Raw genomic sequence first — 17,522 nt, 5'->3', positions numbered from 1 at the left:
ATTTTGTCATCGTAGGCCTTTTGCTTAACCCTCCAAACCTAGAAAAATGGTGGAGAGTTTCTGGATACTGTTCAAAATGAAAGAAGCATTAATTATGTCCGGAAACCAAGCAACCCAGTTATTGTGCTTAAATGGACAAAAAGTTTAGTTCCAAATGTATGTTATATTACATATGTAAGAAACATCTTCCAAGGAAAATAGTTTCGTTGAGGGTTCCTTTCCTTGGGTTGGCATGCTATAATTATGTGTGCCACGGTGTTGGTCCGCAAGACGGGAGAAAAGGAGTCCCACAGTGTTAGAGAGGTTACCATAATGTAACAATATATCGCTTGATCGCCAACCACTTATTCTCCTAACAACGCTAGCTTTCGGCTTCAACCGTCTGGGGTACATGTCCAGAGGACCCGGTTGTAACAATCGCAGAGGTGCTCCCTTTACGCCCTAGCCGAACAATCAGGAACGTAGCGCATAAACACAGGAGCAAGGCAACCCAGCTTGGCAAAAACATAAGTCAAAGAGGTGCATATAATGGTAAAAAAGGATGTATAACTGCAAACGACACTTATATTATGAGCTCCAAGCTCGGAACAATAATAAGCTTCGATTAAAGAAGCCCCCAGTGATGGTGGGATATATACATTTAAGGATGTGTACCCCGCAGGTGTTCAGCTTATCCGAACACATCCTGGGAATCGTATAAAAAAGAGAAAAAAATTGAAGAGGAGAAAAAGGAATGAAAAAGAAGTATAGCCGAACTTATGCGTAGAATCTTCGGAGCCGAGCAGTGTTCCATGGATTCGGCTCTAGGCGATTATCTGATGCATTACGAAAGCGGTAGGCTCATCCAGTGAGAACTTCGTCTATAATGAAGGTGTGGGGAGCCCGACTCATAAGTCGTGATCACCGAGTGCACATGTACAGTGATCCCAGAGATCAATGCTCACTGAACACACAGAGGCTGAATAACAAGAGTCTTACATCCATACATATCGTCTTACACAAATTATGACCATTTTGGTCAAGTCTTACATAGATAAAGCCACAAGGGCTGAATACCAAATAAACTTAAGCAGCAGAAATCTTCGTCGATAAGTAGAACCCATGCCATCTACCTTAACCCTATAGGCATTCTAACTGGGAAACGTCCTAGTTCGCATGTTCGTCTTCAAAGAACTCTTCTTCGAACTCCTGTTCTTCCATGGTTGGCCAATTAAATAACCAGTGGCAAGCCAATGAGTACTTTGAATGTACTCGCAAGCAACCCATGTTTTGGTTCGAGGTACAACAATGCATGATATAGGTAAATCTTTGCGGAAAGCTAGTTTTGAGTGAAATGACATGTTCAACAACTTGCAAGACATGCAAAAGGAGAATTCAAGTAACCATGAGGGCAGGTTACAGATATCAACATAAATAGAGTGGGCATCAACCCAACTCAGTCATGTGAAGTCCCTCGACTTGACCCAAGTAGCTCTTCCCACTTATCCAAACACACACACTGGTTTGCAACCATGTGGACATAGTTTAAGCAGCACCGCCCAACTGCCCTTGACCGTGGACACGGCTATTTTAATAGTTTTACACTCTGCGGAGGTTGCACACTTTACCCACAAGATCCGGGGAGCTTCTGTGTCATCCACGACCCGCGGTACCTCAAGTACCCGGGGTAAGCACCCGATCACTATCTTTCCCTAGACGACACTAACATGGAGTCCACTCGATTGGTAGTAACCCCTACGCCCAACATTTCACAACTTTAAAAATGGTGGAGCCTCGCTCCCATATTCATCACATACCACTGGCACGGGGTACCAACGGTGTGTCCGGTGCCCCATAAAAATGTTCTTGGCCGCCCTACCTGGCACGGCCCCGTCCCGAGAGAGCGCGCCAACAACTCTCCCGTCACTAGTAATGCAGGCTCCAAGCTAGTATCGGCCTAGGTAATCAATAATGCCCTTTCCCACACAAGGGTAGTGTGGTTGCGCATGTAAGGTTGGGACAGTCGACAAATCTTAAATCTAATCCGCTTTTGAAAACAACACACACACTTGCCTCGGTATACCACTTCCTCATCAAGTGGTTACCCATCTCATTATCTCCCTCGGGCATAAGTGGCACCCGACGGGGTTTTGAAAAGTCTTTGAAAATACCTTGTCTCCATCACCATGCACATTCCCATCCCTTTTTGCGTAGCAACTACTTTAGCATCCTATCTACTCCCACCGGCATAACCCTCATAAGAAGGTAGGGTCATGCACAATGCAAGTATCAACAAGGAGGAAATGGAGGCAACCAACCAAAGTGGCTACCATCTCATCATGATTCCGATGCAACAATATTAAAGTGCCATATGAAATGCATAAAAAGGGTTTCATAGGCATGGTCAAAGGGCTGCTTGCCTGGCTCAACGAAGTCTTCGGGGTCTTCAAAGTCTTCTGGTCCAACTCCTTCGTCAGCAACGCAATCTATCGTCACAAAATAATAATGAGAAAATAAGGCAATAATAAAACAGAAAAACCAAAGTGCTCAGAAAAATGTCAACTCATTTTTATTAAATGCTAGGTTGAAAACTAAGAAGGGGAAAATTCCTAGTTTTGGATTTGGAGTAGCAGAATAGGAGAAATGGGTTTTCAAAGGTTTATTTAAATGCTTAAAATCACATTTAAATATTTACAGTGAAGAAAAGGTTGTTGGATTTGAATGAAAGTTGCACCATAAATAGGTGGGATTATTACAAGAATTTAGGAGTTGGAATTATTGCATTTGGTTAAATAATTAATTCTGTGGAATTTTTGGAAAAGCCACAGAAAAGAAAAAGAAAAAAGGGCACTGTGCCTGCCGGGCCAGAACAGCTGCGGGGCAGCAGGCCCAGCCAGCGGACCGACCCAGCCGAGCCAGCACACAGCGCGCGCGCGCCCGCCCATTTCAAACCTGACGTCCGGGGCCCGCGGGACGGAGAAAGAGAGGGGCGCGGGAACGAGGGAGAGGATGACAGGCGGGGCCCGCCTGTCATCACTAACCCGTGGATAGGGGGTCGCGGTGCTCACCGACGACGATGCAGGCCACGACGAGCTCCGGCGAGTGCGGGGATGGCTTCAGGGGGCTGCCGCACGTCGGTGGGTGGTGGACTTGGTCGACGGGGGTGCCTGGTTCGCCGGCCACGAGGAGCTGCGGCGGAGGAGCTTCGGGAGGCAGTGACTCCGGCCGTTTCCGGCAGCTACAGAGAGGGAGACAAGGGGGGAAATGATCAGTAGGGCACGGTGGCTCCAGATCGGGGCAGAGGAGGAGCGGGGGAGGCCTATACCTCGCGAACTCCGGCGAGCCGAGGCGGCGGAGCTCGAGCGGCTCTGGGGACAAATGGGTGGTGCGGGAGGTGGATTAGGAGTGTGGGGAGCGACAGGGAGTGATAGAGAGGCTCGGGGTCGCCTTTTATAGGCTGGCCGAGGACCACCGTAGGCGCGGCCTACGGGTGTCCGCGGGATCGGCTCGGGTGTCCGTTAGAGAGGGAATGGAGGGCTCGGGGGTGTTCGTGAGAGTGGTCTAGGGTGCCAGGGAGAGAGAGGAGGAGTGGGGCGAGCTGTAGGCGGGCCGTAGGAGCGGCGCGAGTATTGGCCGAACGGGGCGGTGTTCTGGCGCGAGCTGCAGGAGAGAGAGGAAGGAGCGGGAGCAAGTGGGCGGCCTGCTGGCGTGGAGCGGACGTCGAGGGGCATCAACTGGCGCGCGAGGGAGGCTCGAGGTGGCCGGGAGGCGCGGCGTCAACGATCTGGTGCCCTGCCAGGCGCTCCAGAGCGCGACTTTGGCCGGCATCCGCGGCTTTCCCGCATCCGCGCGCGTCCACTTGCGTCTGGCAGCTGAAGGGGGCATGGGCAAAAGCTGGGGAGTGCCTTGGATGCTCTGAAAGGCTGAGAGGAGAGAGGGAGGCTGAGAGAGAGAGAGGAATCCACTGTCCAGAGAAGAAAAATGGGGTTCTCCCCCCCTTCATCATTTCTTCGTCGGGCAGCAAAGCTCATAGGTGCTAGAGGGGGACTAGGAGGAGTCGTGGTAGAAAGTTGAGCCTACAGAGATTAGTGGAAGAGGCCAAAAATGGGATTTTTGTAAAGTGGCAGAAGGTGTTTGATGCTGGTTTGAGCAAGTAGATGGTTTCCGTTTGCCATGAGACTCCACAGGGTGGAATGACACATATAATTAGGGTCTTCCACCAATTTTGAGCTTATTTGGGCAAAGTTGCCAATGCAACTTTTGTAAACCCTAGAAATTAGCAGAAATGAACTTGTGCAGATCTAGTTGATCAAATCATTTCTCCTTGATGCACCACTTGGTGTAGTGGCCTCATTTGGTCATATGAACATGATCACAAAAGTTGGGGTCAAGGAGAGAAAGTTGGTAGTACAAAGTTGTTCAAATTTGATTCTGGTCAGAGAGGGTTTTGGTGCATTTTGATGAACCAAACTGACCTTAATTGAGATGAGGATTTGCATGGTGACCACAATATGCACCTGTGACTTGCTGGATTTTCCTTGGATTTTTATGAAAATATTTCCTGTAGAAATATTTCAAATCCTTGAAATGGGAGGAAATAGTTTTGGGAGGTTTTGTCCAATATTCTTAACATGACCATGTGTTGAAACTCCTATATATGGAAAATATATGTCCACTGAGTTTCCCTGATTTTTGTCAAATATTTTTGAAACATTAAAATAATTTTTCCCTATTAAAACCATTTTTGGCCTTAAGAAGAAGCTTTTAAATAAAATAGGAAAATAACTGTTAAAATTATATTTTTGGGTTTAAGGGAATCCTATATCTAATAGGTTTCAAATATACTCTTTGAAATATTTTTCATACCCCAAATCAAGTACTTGTAGTGCAAACCTCAACTCAGGGGTTTTTGGAAAACTAAATTTTGAAAATACTATTTGGCCAAATCATTTTTGTAGGAAAATACTATACTGTACTATACACATGGCATGATCATTGGGCAGAAGTTTGGGGCAAGGAGATGAAGTACAGAAGGTGGATTACTTGACTTTAAAGAGCACTTGAAAAAGAAATCACTCAGAGAAAACCAACTCCAAAATAAAAGCCAAATAATGCAAAAGTTTTTGTTGGTCCAATTTTATTCATGTTTTAATAATGAAAATGACATGTTACAAAATGCAGGGTGTGACAGACCTACCCCCCTTACAAGAATCTCATCCCCGAGATTCCTAAACTAGGCTTTAAAGAGATACGGAAACTTGGATCTAAGGTAGTCGTCACGTTCCCAGGTTGCTTCTGCTTCAGTGTGGTTGCTCCACTAGACCTTGAAGTACTTGATGGCGCGGCTTCGAGTACATCGTTCAGCCTCGTCCAAAATACAGATGGGTCTCTCGTGGTAGGTAAAATCGGGCTGAAGGTCAATGGCTTGGTGATCGACGTCCTTGTAAAGGTCAGGTTTGTCTGGAACTTGGAGACACTTCTGGAGTTGTGACACGTGGAATAGGTTGTGCACATCGGATAGTTCAGGTGGCAGTTCCAACTGGTAATCCACTTCTCCGCGTCATGCGGTGATCTCGAAGGGGCCGATAAACCTTGGTGCAAGCTTTCCCTTAACGTGGAAACGCTTGGTTCCCTTAAGAGGAGTTACTCGCAGGTATACATGGTCTCCGACTTGGAAGTCTACTTGTCGGCGACGAGTGTCAGCATAGCTCTTCTGCCTCGACTTGGCGCTCTTAAGTTGCTCTTTGACTAGCTGAACTTGCTCTTCTGCTCCATGGAGGATATCGGGCCCAAATACTAGTCCTTCTCCGGTTTCTGACCAATTGAGGGGTGTGCGGCACTTCTGTCCGTATAACACCTCAAATGGTGCCATCTGAAGGCTTGACTGATAACTGTTGTTGTAGGAGAACTCGGCAAAACGGAGGCAATCTTCCCACTTAGCTCCATATGCTAAGACACAGGCTCGGAGCATGTCTTCGAGTATCTGATTCACTCGTTCTGTCTGACCTCCGGTCTGTGGGTGGAAGGCAGTGCTGAAGGACAACTTGGTCCCCATGGCCTCTTGGAACTTCTTCCAGAACCTTGAGGTAAACTGGGTTCCTCGATCTGACACAATCTCCTTGGGAATACCATGAAGACTTACGATTCTGTTGATGTATAGAGTCGCTAGCTGGTTGCCATCATAGGTAGTCTTCACAGGAATGAAATGGGCTACTTTAGTCAAATGATCGACTATGACCCAAATGGAGTCATGTCCCTTGTTTGACCTATGTAGTCCAGTGATGAAATCCATTCCGACTTTATCCCATTTCCACTCAGGTACCTTGAGTGGTTGGAGCAATCCAGCAGGTCGCTGATATTCAGCTTTGACCCTTTGGCATACATCACACTTTGCAACATAGGTGGCAATCTCCCTTTTCATCCCGTGCCACCAAAATCTTGCCTTCAGGTCTTGATACATCTTGGTCCCTCTAGGATGGATGGAATATGGGGTGTCATGAGCTTCTTGCAAGATCAATTTCTTGAGGTCAATCTTATTGGGTACGCAAATGCGATTTCCAAACCACACAATTCCTTGCTCATCCTCTGAGAATCCTGGGGCCTTGCCTGCCTTGATCTTCCTCTTGATGCCTTCAATACTTTCGTGTCCCTTCTGAGCTTCCTTAATATCATCCATCAGGGTGCAACCAGTTCCAACCTGAAGCTTTCAAGTTCTACATACAAGGCGGGTAGCCTGTCCTTAAGCATAGCATTCAGGGAACAAGCCTTCCTGCTTAATGCATCTGCTACCACATTAGCCTTTCCAGGGTGGTATTGAACACTAAGGTCATAATCCTTGATCAACTCTAGCCATCTTCTTTGCCTCATGTTCAATTCCTTCTGAGTGAAAATATACTTCAGACTTTTGTGATCCGTGTATATCTCACACCGGTTCCCTAGGAGGTAATGTCTCCATTTTTTCAGGGCATGAACTACAGCTGCCAACTCGAGGTCATGAGTAGCATAGTTCTCTTCATGAGGCCGTAGTTTCCTTGAAAGGTAAGCTACGACTCTACCCTCTTGCATCAGAACACCCCCCAGTCCGGTTCTTGACGCATCACAATATATCACAAACTCCTTGTGTATATCTGGTGTGGCCAGCACTGGGGCGGTGGTCAGTCTCTTCTTCAGCTCCTGGAAGCTCTCTTCGCACTTCGGCGTCCATTCAAACTTCTTGTCCTTGTTCAAGAGTTGAGTCATGGGTCGGGCAATGCTTGAGAATCCTTCAACAAACTTGCGGTAATATCCTGCAAGTCCAAGGAAGCTTCTGACTTCCTTCACATTGCTTAGGGATTGCCATTCAGTTACGGCTTCAATCTTAGCGGGATCGACCGACAATCCTTCTTCGGTCAAAACATGACCCAAGAATCCAACTTCACGTAGCCAAAATTCACACTTGCTGAACTTGGCATACAGTCGGTGCTCTCGAAGCTTGTCTAGGACCATCCTCAAGTGTTGCTCGTGCTCTTCTTCCGTCTTCGAGAAGACAAGAATGTCATCAATGAAGACAACGACAAACTTGTCCAAATATTCCATGAATACCTTATTCATGAGATACATGAAGTAAGCTGGGGCATTGGTCAATCCAAAGGACATGACCGTGCACTCATATAGGCCATATCTGGTTACAAATGCCGTCTTCGGAATATCTTGGGGGTCTGATTTTCAGCTGGTAGTACCCAGATCTGAGGTCAATCTTGGAGAACACCTTGGCCCCATTGAGTTGATCAAACAGATCTTCAACATTGGGGAGTGGATACTTGTTCTTGATTGTAACTTCATTGAGGGAGCGGTAGTCAATGCATAAGCAGATGGTACCGTCCTTCTTTGCCACAAACAGAACAGGTGATCCCCAAGGGGAGGCACTAGGGCGGATAAATCCCTTCCTCAACTGCTCTTCCAGTTGCTTCTTCAACTCTGCTAACTCTTCCGATCCCATTCTATACAGCTTCTTATAGATGGGTCCAGCTCCGAGTATGAGCTCGATGATGAACTCAATGTCTCGGTCTAGAGGCATTCCCGGTAGCTCCTCAGGAAAGACATTGGGGTATTCACATACCACCGGCACTTGCTCCAATCCGACTTCAGTCAGATAGTTGACTTGGTTGGCTTGAGCAGAGGAGCGGTTGGAGGCAAATTTAACTTCGACTCCTTGGTCATTGGTTACAGTGACGGTCCGGTTGGCACAATCTAACAAGCCTTGGTGTGTCGGCGTTCTCGGAACGGGGGTCCCCAGACTTGCCTGCCTGCGGTGTGGCTCAAAGGGGGGCCCAGCGCGGCCCATCTTCACCAACACAAACCCAAGACCCTCGCGAGGGGTCAAGCCTCGCGGGGCGGACGACGCGGAGCTTCCTCAGGCGCGGCCTCGTAAGGCTGGCTCACGAGGAGGCGGAGAAATCAAGGCGGGGTACCTCACGAGGTGCCCGTGACGCAAGCCATGACGATCGGGGGTGCCAGGCGGGTGCCAGCCCATGCAGTGTCCTCCCTTCCTCTTTGGTGCAAAGGGGGCAAGCGCAGCCGCGGAGTACCGAGGCATCACGCAAAGGTTGCCATTTCGGTGCAATAGGACCAAGACCAGGAGGACTATGAGACGGAGGTCACCGTGGAGCCCAAGACGGCGTCATCACCAGAGCTTTGCGCAGGCGAAGACTACTTTTGTCAGGATAGCTGATACTAGCTATCCCCCTTCAAATTAGCCCGCCATTGTTGGCTCCCTTCCCGCTCGATATTTGGGAAGAGGACCAGGGCCTCTATAAATAGGACCAGCCACCCGCAGAGCAAAGAAAGAGAGGGCTGAGAGGGCAGAGAGATCCGAAGAAAAGAGAGGGACCGAAGGATAGAGAAGATCAGGTAGAGAGAGAGAGAGACAAGGGTGACTGAGCCCCTCCCAGCAGTTCATCGCCCAGCCAAGAACAGGCCCTCGCGAGGCTGTTCTTCCTTGTATTGTTCATCATCATCAGCCCAAGAGGCAATCCACCACACCACACATTGGAGTAGGGTATTACACCACAACGGTGGCCCGAACCAGTATAAACCCTGTGTCTCTTGTGTTGTTCCTTCCATAGTTTAGATCTTAGCAAGGCGGAGGGGTGCAGGTAGGCAGGAGGCGAAATCTCCGCGCGCACCCCAGTGTTCGAACCTCAAGAGTCTGCCGGAACCCGAAATCCGACATTTGGCGCGCCAGGTAGGGGTGCGCCGGGATTCGTCTTCCACCACCCCATTCTCCTCCGGCCATCACGCCCATGCTGATGCTCGTCAGGCCCGCGCAGAGTGCCGGGCCGCGCTCGCTTCCCGCGTCGCCCAGATGGCCCCTGTCGGCGGGCGTCCTCGCCGTTCCCCGTCACCTGCCGTCAACGCCGCCACCGGCCCGGCGGGGGATGAGCAGCAAGCATCGTCCCAGCATCCGTCTGTGCGGCAAGACGGCCGCACCGCAACTCCCTTGTTCACCCCAGCTGGTTCTTCTCCCGCGCGCTCCGTGCGCCCATGGAGGATCGGGCTGCACTCATCGCAGCGAACGAGCACCTGCGCTACCGTCCCATCGACGACGTCTACGAAGAATGGCTCGACCGCGTCGCCGAGCTCGTCCGTGCCGCAGGGGGCTCTCCTGTGCCGTCCGTTTCGCTGCACCGCACCCCGCCCCGCGCGGGCAATGAAGCTCCGGCGGCGCCCCGGCCGCCTCCTCAAGAAGGCGCCATGGCTCCAAGGCGCGTGGCCCCTGGGCGGAACCCGCTCCATCAGGCGCCAGCACAGCAAGAGCAGAGCTGTCAAGAAGTCCCTCGCCCGCAAGAAGCTGCCCGGGCGCTCCCTGCTCCAGTACGTCGCGACCATGCTCCTGCTCCCGCGCGTCAAGACCCCGCGCTGCTCCCAGCTGCAGCGCGTGGGGACATGCAAGACCAAGCTCCCCGTCATCCAAGGACTCCCGTGGCCACAGCAGGCTGCCGCGCCTTCACCGTCGAGCTACGCAGCGTCGCGTGGCCCGGCAAGTTCAAGCCAGACTTGCCTCCTCGCTGCGACGGCACAGCTGACCCTGCGGAGTTCCTCCAGCTCTACGAGCTGGGCATCGAAGCTGCCAACGGAGACGAGAAGGTCATGGCGAACTGGTTCCCCATGGCACTCAAGGACGAGGCCCGCACCTGGCTCCTGAACCTGGCTCCAGGCACAATCTCCTCCTGGGACGAGATGCGCACCCGCTTCATCGCCAACTTCCAAGGCACTCGCGACCGGCCACCCGCCGTGAGCGACATGCGCCGCATCAAGCAACAGCCCGGGGGGACCCTACAGAAGTACATCCAGCGCTTCAACAACGCGCGCCTCAAGATTCCCATGGTGACTGAGTAGACCATCATCTCGGCCTTCTCCGACGGCGTGCGCGACGTCAAGATGAAGGAGGAGCTGGCGATGCATGAAGACCTGTGCACTTCCTTGGAACTGTTCAACTTGGCAACCAAGTGTGCCAGGGACAAGGAAGGGTGTCTCTCCCTCCTCGAGCTGCCTGCCGCAGACCCAGAAGAGAAGAAGCCCAAGGCCAAGGATGTGAAGCGCAAAGGGGCTGCCGTGCTCGCGACAGAACCAGACATCAAGCGAGGCAGAGATCAGCCCGAACCTTCCAAGGGCAGCCGGTACTGTGTGTACCACGACCTCCTCACCCACAACACCAACGAATGTCAAGAGCTCCGAGTCGTGCGAGAAGGAAGGATCGGCTGTCGCCCTGACCACAGTGACCGGGGCTACGGCCGAGGAGGAGGAAGGAACGCAGGACGCTGGGAAGATCGTGGCCCGCGCCAAGGGTGGCACGATCAACCTCGCGAGGATCGCTGGCAAGACCCGCCTCGCGAGGGAGGCTGGAGGGATCAGCCTCGCGAGGGAGACTGGAGGGATCAGCCTCGCAAGGATCGCCCGCAAGGCAACGCAGGCCTCCCACCACTGCCGCCACAGCCAAGGAGAAATGAGGACCGCCACCAGGACGAGGGGGCTGGGGGCTTCCAGGAGCCGCGCACGATTGCCTGCATCCTAGGCGGGGCACAAGCCCCAGCCTCTCAGCGCATCTTCAAGTAGTTCGCTCGTGAAGTGAACGCAGTCCTCCCCAGGCTCGAAGCCACGCGCCCTCTCAGGTGGTCGGCGTGCGCCATCACGTTCAGCTCAGTAGATCAGCTCATGTGTGCGGCTACAGCCGGAGTTCTCCTGATGCTTTGCTCCCCGATCGTCAGCAACGTGGTGGTCACCAAGACCCCCATCGTTGGCGGGGCAGGGCTCAACGTCCTGTCCGTGGAGACATTCAACAACCTCCAAGTGCCCTACAGCCAGCTTCAGCCAACCAAGCCTTTCTCCGGTATCACCGACAGCTCCATGGTCCCGATTGGGCAGGTCCGCCTCCCTGTCACCTTCGGGGCACGCGACAACTACCACACCGAGCTCATCGACTTCGACGTCGCACACATTCGCCTGCCGTACAACGCCATCCTTGGGTACCCAGTGTTGGCCAAGTTCATGGCCGTAACTCACCATGGCTACAACGTCCTGAAGATGCCAGGAAGCGGCGGAGTCATCACGGTGCCCTGTGAAGAGAAGGACGCGGTGTGTTCCCTGGAATGAGCCTTTCAGGCTGCGTCACTGGAAGACCCGGATCGTGGAAGCAGGAGGCCTCCCGAGACCGCCCCTAAGAAGAAGAAGACATCGTCCGGCCCGACCACTCAGGAGGCAGGCCCCTCTGGCCCGCGCCTGCCCAGGGGGAACCTCCTTCCATCGCATAGGAAAGCGCGCCCGGTGCCCTCCTCAGGCAGGGCTCGGGGGCTCTCCCCTGGAGGGCCACCGACCTAGCTAGGGTCACGAGGGAGGCGCTTGGGCACCACATGGAGGCGTATTTCGAAGCACGTTTCCCTCAAGAAGGAGCAAGGCAAGGAGACCCAGACCCTCAGGAGTTCGTCAGCAAGGCCATTCAGGAGCTACATGAGTCAAGAGTCATGAAAGGCGACCGCCGTCTACCAGAAGTGGCTCCCCATCGAGGCGAGGATGGTGGGCTGCGCGTCTGAATCGACATACCAGGGCTCAACCGAGTCGCCTCTCTGGAGCGCCTCTGGCCCTCGCGAGTGGGGCGCTGCGGAGGCCCACCCCACAGCTATGTTCGCATGCCTTACAGCTTGCCGAACGCGGCTGACACGTACCAGCGCCTCATGAGGGGCATCACGGGGGCACGAGAGGCCAGGCGTTCCGCAGCCCTGGCAGGGACGGAGATGGCCCGTGAGGAGCCGCCAGCGCCTCCGGAGCCTCCCGAGGCCCCTGGGCCTGGGGGCTCGTGAGGATCGGCTTCTGCAGCCCACCGAGCCTGCTACATCAACGCTCCTTCGTCCTCAACATCATCAGGTGACATCTTTCGAGTTTTATTCCCAGCTGGGAGCGCCCCCCCAGGGCTGCATTATTCCCAGGCCGCGTGGGTCCGTCCCTGCGGCGTGTATCCCTTTTTTATTCCATGTTGTTAGCTTACCTTGTTGGGGGCGCCCCTCGGGCTGCATGACCCCCCAAGTCGCTCGGGCCTGACCCAGTGATGTCCGCATTACCAGCATCTATTTGAACGAATCCACTCCTTCGCGGCTAATGTGTTTTACCTAGTTTCCTGCTCAGCTGACGCCAACTAACGGAGCTGCTCCCAAACGGCACGACGCTTGCGCATGGGTCCGTCCCTGCAACCTGGATGGCTGGGCTCTGGCCGCGGCAGCCCCGCATAGCGTCACCTTGTCAAGCCTTTAGTGCCTCACTACCCCTCGGAAGCAACCAACGGCTGACTGTCAATTGTCATGGCAACCCCTTGTTTTTTCTATGATGGACCTGTAGGACCTCCTGAAGGGGCTGCGTCAGGGGAGGCCCTTGCGGTGTCACCTGCGCTCTCGTCCGCGTGAACCGCTTGCACGTTAAAGGGGGGGTGCCTGAGCATCGCGACTCAGGGCTCCTACTGGCTCTCCAGCCCTCACCCTCTGGCCTTGACCACGGCATCGTGACCTGGCATACCAGCGACGGCTGAGACTCGCTCGATGGCCGGGACCCGAGGACGTAGAGCAGAAAGGGGAGCAAAGGCGAGAGGGGAGAGACACACGAGGACCTCGCCGAGCAACCTCGCGCCTGCCGATGCACGGACCCGGCGACACACCAGAGAGCGGCCCCTGATCCTCGAGATAAGTCATCACCCGGAAGCGCCAGCTGTCGTGGCACCATCCCCGCACCTAACGCTATCCCGTGTTAGAAACGCCGCTCTCCTTTCTCACCAAGCGACGGCTGCTTGGGCGCCAAAGGGGACCTCCTGAGCATCACGACTCAGGGGATCTTACCGGACTCCGGGTCACTCACCTCCTGGCCTTGACCACGGCATCGCGACCTGGCATACCAGCGACGGCTGAAGCCGCCTTGGGACTGGGACCTATCGGCGCAGAGCACCAAGCCCTCGTGAGGCTCGAAAGGGAGGACTGAGCTAAGACGGAATGAGCAACTCGCGCAATTCTACGACAAGGGTTATATTAACAAAACAGGATCACAGGCACCTTACAAGCCCCCACGGGACGCGTTTTTGATTCCTCGCAGGGAACAGATCCTAAAGGGACACAAACTATGCACGACCCTACAAAAGACGCCATCATCAACAATGGGCCATCAAGCACCGACGCCAACCCCATCCAGATCAGAGTCGGCGGCGTCCTGACGAGCCCGCCCTGCTCCAGGAGCGGCGCTGGCTCGGGGGCTCGTAGCTGTCGTCGCTCGTCTCCGGAGTCGCGAAGAGCTCGCCGGAGTCGCTGGAACCTCCACCGCCTGAGGAGCCGCCAAGGGAGCGGTTGGCGGGCCCAGTCCTCGTCGCGGCCGGGTCCTGGCCACCTTCCCCGGGGCAGCACTCCAGCCGGCGCCCGCTCGGACCAAGGCCTCGACACCACCTGAAGGCCCCCTTCGTCCGGGCCACGGGGGACGAGCCGTTTCTTCGGCGGGAGTGGGTCTGGTTCCTCTCGGGGAGGTTTTCCCTTCTCTGCCGTCGAGAACCGGCGGATCAGAGCCATCGCAGGAAGACAGAGCAAGGATCTGTAAGAAGGAGAAGCAAGGGGGGATGGACTGGAAGGGCGCGCGTCGTTCCGTACTTATGGCCGGCGAAGGCCAACCGCCGACCTCCACGATTGCAGGTAATCATGACCCACTTTGCATGCAGGGACTTGTCTAGTCCGTGCGGTTGCCGAGGCGCCACGGGGAAGTGGATGCGCCCACGTCCAATCAACCGCCACGCGGCGCCCAAGGCCGCAGGCTGTTAGGGCCCGCGACGCTTCGCTCTTGCCCTTCCGCCTCCCCGCAAGGCCAAGTCCGGGCGCGCCTTGGGCCCGGGGGCTACTGTCGGTGTTCTGGGAATGGGGGTCCCCATACTTGCCTGCCTGCGGCCTGCGGCGTGGCTCAAAGGGGGGCCCAGCGCGGCCCATCTTCACCAACACAAACCTAAGACCCTCGCGAGGGGCCAAGCCTCGCGGGGCGGACGACGCGGAGCTTCCTCAGGCGCGGCCTCGTCAGGCTGGCTCACGAGGAGGCGAAGAAATCAAGGCGGGGTACCTCACGAGGTGCCCGTGACGCAAGCCATGACGACTGGGGTGCCAGGCGGGTGCCAGCCCGCACAGTGTCCTCCCTTCCTCTTTGGTGCAAAGGGGGCAAGCGCAGCCGCGGAGTACCGAGGCATCAAGCAAAGGTTGCCATTTCGGTGCAACGAGACCAAGACCAGGAGGACTACGAGACGGAGGTCACCGTGGAGCCCAAGACGGCGTCATCACCAGAGCTTTGTGCAGGCAAAGATTACTTTTGTCAGGATAGCTGATACTAGCTGTCCCCCTTCAAATTAGCGTGCCATTGTTGGCTCCCTTCCCGCTCGATATTTGGGAAGAGGACCAGGGCCTCTATAAATAGGACCAGCCACCCGCAGAGCAAAGAAAGAGAGGGCTGAGAGGGCTGAGAGGGCGGAGAGATCCGAGGAAAAGAGAGGGACCGAAGGATAGAGAAGATCAGGTAGAGAGAGAGAGAAGGGTGACTGAGCTCCTCCCAGCAGTTCATCGCCCAGCCAAGAACAAGCCCACGCGAGGCTGTTCTTCCTTGTATTTTTCATCATCATCAGCCCAAGAGGCAATCCACCACACCACACACTGGAGTAGGGTATTACACCACAACGGTGGCCCGAACCAGTATAAACCCTGTGTCTCTTGTGTTGTTCCTTCCATAGTTTAGATCTTAGCAAGGCGGAGGGGTGCAGGTAGGCAGGAGGCAAAATCTCCGCGCGCACCCCAGTGTTCGAATCTCAAGGGTCTGCCGGAACCCGAAATCCGACATGGTGCTTGATGAGACAATTCATTCCTAAGATCACATCCAAGCCTTGTGATCTTAAGATGATAAGGTCTGCTAGGAAGTCTACCCCATTAATGACAATCCAACTCCTTTACGTCCTATCTTGGCTCTCATCTCTGCTCCGGGTGTTTGTACCACCATAGGGTTATTCAGGGGTGTAGGGGTCCTGCCACTCTTTAATGCAAACTCATGGGTGACAAATGAATGCATGGCTCCAGGATCAAACAAGACAGTTGCAGGTGCTGAGTTGACAAGGAACGTACCCAGCACGACGTCCGGGTCTTCCTGGGCTTCTTCTGCAGTGACATGATTCACACGACCCTTTCCATTGTTCGGTGGGTTGCGAGGAGCTTGGTTCCTTGGTGGCATTCCACGACCTTGCCCTGGGTTCTGCGCATTGGGGCATGGGGCGTCGGGCTTCTTGTTGGGGCAATACTTGGAGTAGTGTCCTGCCTGACCACATCCGAAGCAAGTGACTTGATTGGGGTTGCGCCCTTGCTGGCATTGTTATTGGGGTTGTTGAAGGCTGGCCTGGGGTTGGCATACTGTTGAGGCTGATAGTTGGTGCGGGGTGCAGGGGCTCTTGGCTGCTGATAGGTTGGCTTGACCGGGGCTGGCTGCCACGGGCGAGGTTTCTGGTTGCTAGAGCTACCCTTGCGGATCATCTTGCACTTACGGGTATCATCCAAAGCACGTCGCTTGTCCTCAAGCATGAGTGCCTTGTTAACCAGATTAGGAAAGGTTGGGCAGTCACACACAACAAGCGAGTACTGCAGAGTCTGGTTAAGGCCTTCCATGAAGCGCTCTCTTTTGGCAGCATCAGTGCTGACATCCTCCGGAGCATACCTCGACAGAACACTGAATTTCTGCATGTACTCCTTGACAGTGCTACTTCCTTGCTTCAGGGCTCAGAACTCACGCTTCTTGATGGCCATGATTCCGGAAGGAATATGGGCCTTGCGGAATTCTGTCTTGAAGTCATTCCAATTGATGTTTTGCCCAGCATGCATGACCTTGAATCCATCCCACCAAGCTCTGGCAGTTCCCCCGAGACAGTGGGCAGCATATGCCACCCTCTCACGGTCTTCAGTGCAGCCGACTAGTTCCAACAGATCCTCAATGGTGCTGACCCAGTCATCTGCATCCAGGGGTTCAACAGTCTCCATGAAGGTGGGTGGTGCATGCTTCTTGAACTCTGCCAACGTGGGACGTCCATTGCCGTTCCCCGCCGGCTGGCGGTTGACAGCCTGGGCAATCATCTGGAGGGCTGCAGTGTTGGCTTGGCGTTCCTCTCGGAAGGCTTGGAGAAGCTGAGCCATGTCCATGTTTGGAGGTGGTGGCGGTGGTGGGTCCTGCCCTTGGGTTTGGTCCCGACTAGCTCCTGCTCCGGCTTCTTGCTGCTGAGTAGAGGCACCAGTACGTGTTACAACAGGCATCCTATTGGAGCGGTCAAGGTCTCATGATTGGAAAAGATGAGGGAAAGCAGTATAGATGGAATGCCTAGTGAGGGGGTGGGCGTGACACAATTTTAAGTTAAGCAAGGGCCAGAAGGGCCAAACTCATGCATTAAGACCAAATGGGTGATGTAGTCGTTTACAAGTTCCCAAAGGAAAGCACGTCTTCCATCAAAACAAGATGAAAGCAAACATAACACAACATGGTTTCATTTGAACCATTACATGGACTCGACTTCGCACAAGGGGTACACGACCTATCCTACCTTAAGGGTTGCGGACTGGCCCATCCTAGTCCCGAACGGTGTCTAAGTGGTGGAATGCTCGGTCGCGTAGCCTGGCTCCTCTGGGTCTTCCTCCTCATCTTCATCCGTCTCAGTATCTTCGTCACTTGAGGGAATGGGGGAGTGGAGGAGCTGAACACGGCGCTGCTTCGCCGGTGGCACCATGAAGAGGTTGCGATATTCCTTCGCCGTCATACGGTGTGGCCGAGATGATCCCCTGGCATGCGTAGCCTATGGGGGTCGCCCACCTCGATAGGCAACAACGGGCTGTCCAGGGGGTGCACCATCCTTCTTGATCCTATCCGCCTTTGTCTGAGCTAGGCGGAGGAGTTCCTTGGTCTCATGGAGTTCCCTCCGAAGCTCCATCGACTCCGAGGCCAAGTGTTGTGCCAGACTATCAGCACACAAGCTGAAGTAG

At 54.2% G+C, this 17,522-nt stretch overlaps 1 pseudogene; it reads right to left on the bottom strand.

Moving 5' to 3' along the window:
• Nucleotides 1–15,677: 15,677 nt before the first annotated feature.
• Nucleotides 15,678–16,802, bottom strand: LOC147959825 (uncharacterized; annotated as a pseudogene).
• Between the last annotated feature and the right edge of the window lie 720 nt (nt 16,803–17,522).

This window comes from Triticum urartu, chromosome 7A (assembly GCF_056163025.1).
Source record: "Triticum urartu cultivar PI428250 chromosome 7A, HENAU_Tu73, whole genome shotgun sequence".
NCBI lineage: Eukaryota > Viridiplantae > Streptophyta > Magnoliopsida > Poales > Poaceae > Triticum > Triticum urartu.
Note: the sequence above shows the minus strand (reverse complement) of the source record. Positions and strands in the feature narration are given on the sequence as shown.